The sequence below is a fragment of the Otolemur garnettii genome, unplaced genomic scaffold, assembly GCF_000181295.1.
Source record: "Otolemur garnettii isolate 467f Iridium unplaced genomic scaffold, OtoGar3 scaffold00003, whole genome shotgun sequence".
NCBI classification, from domain to species: domain Eukaryota; kingdom Metazoa; phylum Chordata; class Mammalia; order Primates; family Galagidae; genus Otolemur; species Otolemur garnettii.
Genome location: NW_003852398.1, coordinates 3591935 through 3599955, shown reverse-complemented (window position 1 = coordinate 3599955; position 8021 = coordinate 3591935).

Genomic DNA, 8021 nt, shown 5'->3' with positions numbered 1-8021 from the left:
CCAGCAGCCCAGCTGAACACTGCATTCAGAAGAGAAGTAGGAAGACCATCTGAAAAGCACATTCATTCAAAAGACACAAGGCAGCAAACACTTTTCTGTTATTAATAATAAACAATTTTATAAACCACCTGAAATTGAAGAAGAATTCAAAAAACAGAACATTTTGGCCCACAGCATGGGCTCAGGCAGTTTACTGGGCATCCATCCTACATGAAGAGAGAGGAAGAGGTTTTCCAGACAAACGTCAGCACCCCGGGAGGGACAATCTTTCCATTAAGATTAACCTTATCTGCTGCGATGCACAGTGCCTAAAAGAGCAGTGGCTTATACATACTAGTGCTGATCTTTCTCATTTTAAACAGTTCCAGGAGTAGTTAGTCCAAGACTTGTACAGTGTCTCTGTGGTCACTGAGCATCAGGTTCCTTCACTATTTCTACTACAGCATTTTTTGCCTTTGCTGCTGGTCTTTAGTTTGCCTCTTGGCCCAAAATAGCTGTTGGGGCTCCAGCTATCTCTTATGCATTCACGGATATGGAATGAAGGAAGGAGGGAGAGGCAAAGGGATACTCCATCTAGCTGTTAACCTTTTAAGAAGTATCCTTGATTTGGCCTATTGAGGACCTGGAGTAATTTCACCCTGGAAGGGTGAAAACAAGAAGGTCTCACAAATACAGGGAGGCAGCCTTCCAGGGAAATCAGATTCAGAGCAGGTGTTCTGCAGAGAATATTGGAGGAAAATGCGTCCTCTTCAGAAATCGGTAGTTGAGTGCTGTGTGATTTAAGATGAGAACTGGGAGAAACTGTTGACACCATGATCCTCTGCAATTAGCAACAACAGGCCCACAGAGCAACCTGGGGAGAGGGCAGTGGGAAGAAGATAGAAGGTTCACAGGGATCTGGATGCTCCAAGAGGATCCAGCAAGATCAGAGCAGAGAGCATCCTCCAATGCACCTGTGAGGGGGGTGCACTCCCTGCTCCTTGGTGATGAGGGTCCAGTGTGGTGGCCCATTCACACCATGTGACACATGTGTCCAATCCATCCCCCCCAGGCACTGGATAACTAACTGGCTTCTTAGAGTGCTAACAGGCCACTGGGCCCTTTCCCAGGACACTCAGGACTCTCTCTCAGGGTAGCAGCCTCATCACAAAATTCTATCTCTAAGTTTAACCAACACTGAACCACACGCAACCAATGGTGGGGCTGTGATGCTGATGGCGTCCCTCTTGGGAGGCTGAGACATTCTGGAGCTTCATGGAAGCCAGTCAACTGGCTTCTTCTGCTGGCTGAGCACAGGATCCTGACCAGACCCTTGTGGCAGCACAAGGCCACAGTCGTTTGGGTTAGAATCCAGCCCCTGCTACTGAATTTGCCAGGCACTTCTGGGCAAGTCAGTTAACAGTGTGGGTCTCTGGTGCCCTCCGATGCAGAAAACATCAGCATCACAGAGCAGTCAGAGGATCAGAGATGTGCATGACGTGAAGACTTGCATTTGGCACTGGACATGAAACAGTGGCCTTAGAGGTAGGGCAGTGTGCCTCTAAGTCTCTGGGGGGTGGGGGTCCTGTTAATGTTTTTAGCAGCTTTCTAGAGATCTCATTGACTTACCATGTGCCAAATCCATTTAAAATATACAACTCGATGGTCTTCAGTGTATTCACAAAGTTGTGCATGTGTCACCAGCATTAATTTTATTAGCTTTTTATTATTTATTTATTTGAGACTCTGTTGCTCTGGATAGGGTGCTGTGGCATCATCATAGCTCACAGCAACCTCAAACTCCCAGGCTCAAGTGATCCTTTTACCTCAGCTTCCCAAGTAGCTAGGACTCCTTGGGTGTCCCAGGAGCCTGCCACGACACCCAGCTAATTGTTAATACTTTTTTCGTAGAGATGGGGTCTCACTCTTGCTGAGGCCAGTCTCAAACTCCTGAGCTCAAGCCATCCACCCACCTCAGCCTCCCAGAGTGCTGCGCCCAGCCACCACCATCAACTTTAAAACATTTTCATTACCCCCCAAAGAAACCCTGTGTGTCACAGCTGTCAGCCCTTCACTCCTTCATGCCCCACCCCAGCCTCACAAGTTCATTATTTCAACTCGTATTTGTTGAGTGCTACTGCACACACATGCCAGCAGTGTTCTCAGTATTGGTGGGTAGCCTTTTCCCTGCAAATGCAGGGCCCGAGCAGAACCATCTATCATAGCTATCAATAGTTAAGAGCTCAAGTTGAGGTTGGTGTGGTGGCTCATATCTGTAATCCTCGCACTCTGGGAGGCCAAGGCAGGAGGATCCTTTAAGCTCAGGACTTTAAGACCAGACTGAAAAGAGTGAGGCCCTCTCTACTAAAATTAAAAAACTGGGCTGGGTGTTATAGCAAGTGCCTGGATGTCTCAGCTACTTGAGGGGATGAGGCAGGAGGATTGCCTGAACCCAGGAGTTTGAGGTTGCTGTGAGCTATGCTGAGGCCATGGCACTCTAGCCCGGGTGACAGAGCAAGACTCTGACTCAAAAAAAAAAAAAAGAATTCAAAACAAGCTAGCAAGTTGTTAAGTGAAATAGGTTCTAAGGGATTCCTTTGACAAATATACCTCCCTAACTATCAGGAAGGCCAGGTTTAAATTCAGAGTCGTTAGACTCTGGTTGGAGCTCTGGTTGGAACGTGGCTGCGTGAGCGTGGTCAGCTCAGCTAACAGCAGCCCGGCTCCATTACCCTTGGGTAATCCCAAGCTCTGTCTCCACCTTCTCTGAGCAGCCACCCTTGGCCATGGGGCTGAAAAAACCTGGGACACATCTTACCTGCTGTAGGATGGAAATGGTATTGAGCCTTTTAGGGGTCTTGGATCAGCACCCTCCAAAACCTCCAGTCCATTTAGATTCGGGGATGACTTGGGTCTCTCTGCCCATTCAGTATCTGCCCTGCAGGAATCCCAGAGGTGAGGGCTGGGGTGGGTTGTGGATGCACATGCCGTGGATCAAACCAGAGTCACTGCAATCCTTCTGGACACACGCCCTACGGACTCAGCCCTCCTGAATGCCTCCCTTCCCCTCCTTCCCATGGGGCCTTCATGCCTGTCCTTCTGTGACTCTGCACCATGGCCCTGAATACTGCTCTTACACACCAGGTGCAGGACAGGGTCACTTCCACATGTGTTGAAACCTGGATTAGCTACAGCGCAGAGGGACTTGGGGAGTAGGAAGAGCACAGACCACATGGAGTCAGACACCTAGGTTGTTGGAGTCACTCTTACTTCAGACCTGGGGAAACTGGCAAGGGGCCCTGCATTTCTGAGAACAGTTTTTCTCAACTATTCCTTCTTTAAAGGCTTATAGAGGGCATTAAAATAGAGTAACCCCTGAAACCTCCCAGCCCAAAGGCCCCAAGCCCCCTTCTCCCTACATCCTTCTCGTTAGTTTTAGTTTGTAGATTTTCCTGATTATTCCCCATTTTAATATTGACCATTATAAAACGTATTTGAGCATTATTTCCTAGGCCCTGTTCTATACTTACCATGACTCTTTCAAAGAGAAATAAGCAAATGTGTAAGCACATTTTTAAAATTGGTAAGTGTAAGTGCTATGGGTTGGATTTTTGTCCCCTAGAAACTTCATGATGAAATTTGATCCCCAGTGTTGGCAGTGGGGCTGAGGGGGCGGTGTTGGGGTTGTGGGGGTAGATACCTCATGAATAGATTAATGCCCTCTGTGGGGTGTGGGAGTGAGCGGGCTCTCCCTCCTAGTTCCCAAGAGAGCTCGTTGTGAAGAAGAGCTTGTCTCTTGCTGTGTGATCTGCACATCCCAGTTCCATGTCCCATAGTGGAGCAGCCTAAAGCCCTCAGCAGGAGCAGGTGCTGGCGCCTTGCTGACCTGGGAGCCACACTGCCCTCTTTCCTTTGAAAATCACCCCGCCCCTGTGTTCCTTCCAGTAACACAGTCTGAGTACGCCTGCCTTTTCAGGCAGAGCTGCTGTTCTCAAAGTGGTCCCAGCAGATTGGCAGCTGCCTGGGCACAAGTTAAAATGCCCATTTTCAGGCTTCTGCCCAGACTTAATGAATCAGACCGGGGGTGGGACCTTCCCGTGCCTCTGACATGCGCTCAAGTTTGAGAACCACTGGCCTTGTTGTCCCCGCGTACTCAGCTACTCTGTGTAACTAGTACAGCTTGAGTGGACCTTATCCGAAATGCGGGGACCAGAAATGCTTCAGATTTTGAATTTTCAGATTAGAGATGAGCAACCCGTAATCACGAGTCCATGTACTAATAGCTAACACTTAGTTGGCTCTTACTGTGTGCTGGGGTTCCGCCAAGTGCTTTGACACGGAGCCTCTCCCTCATTCTCAAAGCCTTCTATAGGGGTGTTAATGTCCCCTTCACAGGCAAGGGACCAGAGCATAGGACAATGAGGTGACTATTCTTGGTCACACAGCCAGGCTTGAACTATAGCACCTGCCTTTTCTCTACAGTGGTTGTAATGAAGGCAGGGGTGCATGGTGACACATACAATATTTTAAAAAGACACCACATTTCCCCAGAAAACCTCGCTATCTCCAGGACTTTTCTTACAAATTGTAGTTGACAGAAAATGTGGTTGAAGTGAACTGACTCATACTCAGAGCATCTATAAGTTTGGATGGCAAACCCAGATGCCTACAGGGCCAGGCAGGTGACATAAGCCACTGGAGGTGGCCGCAGGATGAGATAGGGGCAGGCCCATCCCAAAGGGAGCACCACTTGGCTCCACAGCTCCACACAGAGGTTGCTACGTAAGGATTTGGGCATCTTTCATCTTATTTTATAAGAAAAGGCAGAAATTAATTTTTATGTAAACTCTCCCAGTTTTACAGAGCTCTCCATTTTAAATGCTCCCAATTCTGTTTTTCAGACAGCATGGAGGCTGGACGAGGACACCTGGGAGCCAAATCTGGCCCATGGGCAGCCCAGAAGTGGCAGTGGGCAACTCTTTATGACATTGTGGAGTTGGTGGTACGAGCTGGTTGACATAACTGTGTTTCCCTAGCTGCGGTCAATGGAGTTCATCACTGAATTTTATCCAGTTTTAATCCTATCCGTGAGCCAACAACCAACTACACAGGAAAGAACAAGAAGAGAGAAGAGAACTGAGCTGAGTTCCAGAGACCCCTGACCCTCTCCACCGGGGCTGGCGGGTTTCCTGCAGCCCACACGGGCCTCTGGAGGTCTGGCCGCCCAGCGCCAGCATCTGGGGCTCTGGGGAACCCGCGGCGCGAACAAGAAGAAGTCGCGCGCGCCCTCTAGTGGTTACGTAAGGGCACTGCCAACAGCCACAGGGTACTGCCCTGTGCTCCCCAGGCCTGCCCCCCTCCCCACCGTGGGAAGCAGCCCCTGGCCGCATTTGGTACAGAGAGGCTGGGAAATGAGGACATGAACTGCTAGGGTATACCTGCTATTCTACAACTACTCAAACTACCGATAGTGTCAATAATCATAATAATCACGTTAAGTAGAATGACAAATATAATAATATTTAAGAGTTGAGATTTGTTAGGAGGATTGGCCCATATGAATATGGGTGCCAGAATATCCCAGGATATGTCCTCTGCAGCCTGGAGAGCCAGGAAAACCAGTAGCAATATAATTCAGCCCAAAGGCCTGAGACCCAGGGAAACTGGTGGTGTGAGTCCCACTGTCCAAAGGCCCAAGAACTAGGTGCCCCCAGTTGGTCACACACCTGCACCCTTGTCTGAGAAACAGTGTTTCCAATTCTGCTAGAGAGCTAGACTTAGAAGGAGGGGGTTCCCCAAAGAAAAGAATGTGTTCCAAAGGGCAGGATAAGTAGAAAAGACAAATATTCATTACATGTAAATGAAGGTAAATAACTTCAAAGTTCAGGCTAGCAGTTGTGGCATCATCTGCAAGGGGAGATGGCGGGCATATGAGTGGCTTCTGTTCTCTGGAAGAAAAAGATAAAGGGTACCTGCCATCTGCAAATCCTACCCAGGCCCCTCCCCTATGGGGAACAAGGCACCCAAAGTACACCCCACATCTGGCCCATGGAGCATGGAACTGAGTTTATAGGTTAGAGTCTGTCCAACCTGACTTCTCACAGTCCACATGGGCCATCTGGCAGGGCAGAGTTCTGCGATCTTGTTTCAGTTCTCTTGGGTGCTACTCACTTACCTCCCTACCCTTAGAAACGTTTTGAGGGCCTAATCTGCTCTAGACTCTGGGGGGAACAAGAACATGATCCCGTCTCACTCCCAAGCTCTCTGAGACCTCTTCTGGGAATCAGCAGGAATGACAACTCTACCTTCATCACTGGAGTCTAAGGAGGCCACAGCTCCTTAGCTGAATGAGACGCACCCAGAGGCCAAGTACAAGGCTGCCTTTCCTGATTCTTTTGTATCTTCAGCAACTAAGAAACCTTTAGTGGAAGATACCAATATGTTGACTTGCATGGAAGTATCCTTAGCTAGGCCATCTAATTTATGAGCTTTTAAAAATGATTTTATTTATTTATTTTCCTTTATTAAATCATAACTGTGTACATTAATGCGTTTATGGGGTATAATGTGCTGATTTGGTATACAATGTGGAATGCTTACATCTAACTCATTAACATAACCATCTCTTTGCTTACTTATTTGTTGTGGTAAGACTTTTATACTCTATTCTTAATAGCTCTGAAATGTATCAGTAATTTGAGCTTTTTATGTTACTGTAGTATTGCTGTTTTCACCCCTCCATAATGAGAATTCCCTTTCTTCCAGGCTCCAATGCATTGTCCTAACTTTCATTTAAACCCTTACCACCATCCTTTTGCTTCTAGCCTCTCTGATGACCTTTAGACTTTCTCCGATACTTTCTACAAAGTCCTTCCAGCCTCTGCTTTCCGCCCAGTTCCAAAGCCATTCCCACATTTGTAAGCGTATGTTCCATCACCCCACTTCTGGTACCAAACTTTATACTAGTTATTTACTGCTGCATAACAAATTACCCACAAACTTGGTGCCTTAAAACAGCCACAAACATTTGCCATCTTTCATAATTTCCTTGTGTAGAAATTGAGTAACAGTTTAACTAGGTGTTCTGGTTCCAGATCTCTCATGGGGTTGCATTTAAGATAGGAGCTGGGACAGTGGTCATCTGGAAGCTGGACTGGGGCTGGAGGATTCGTTTCCAAGGTGGTGGCTAACGTGGACAGTTGACAAGTTGGTGTTGGCTTTGGTGAAGGCTTCATGTTCTTTCCATGTGAGCTGCTCCACAGGGCTGCTTGAGCATCCTTCCAATATGGCTTCTCAGAGCAAGAATTCAAGAGGAAAGGTGGAAGTTTCAACGTCTTTATCACTTAGCCTTGGCCATCATACACCGTTATTTATGTAGTACTCCATTGGTCATGCTATCAAGCATTCACTTGAGAGAAGAAACAAGAGCTTGAATACCAGGAGGTGAGGTTCATGGAGGGCCGATGGAACATTGGGAACTGGCTGCCACCAGTAGTTACAGGGAAAAAAACGCATTTATGGGGTATAATGCATTTATGGGGTATATAAGTAAATATACTTCTTCTTATAAAAGTAATTCATGTTATTTGTTGAACTAACTTTAGAAAAAGTTTAGGTTAGCAAAAAGAAGGCAGTAAAAGCCCATTTCAGAAAAAAATATTTGTCAACATTTTGGTGTATATCTTAGCCTAAATTGTTAAAACTTTTAAAAAAAATTAATAATACTGGACAAAATTTCTCATGCTAATTTTAAACTTCATAATATGGTTACAAAATACATACCTATCACATCTTTTTTAGTAGTAATATTTGTATTCTTGCTAGTGATGTAGATACAATTTTTAAACCAATGCCCTATTGCTAGACATTTAAGGGTTTTCAATTTTTTACATTATTAACAAAGTTAGAATGAGCATCTTTATAGCTAAATTGCTATGTATATCCCTGATAATTCCTTAGGATAGAAATAGAATAGCAGCATCAATGAATATACATAATTTAAGAGTCATTTGGTATCTTTCTTTCTTTTTTTTTTTTTTTTT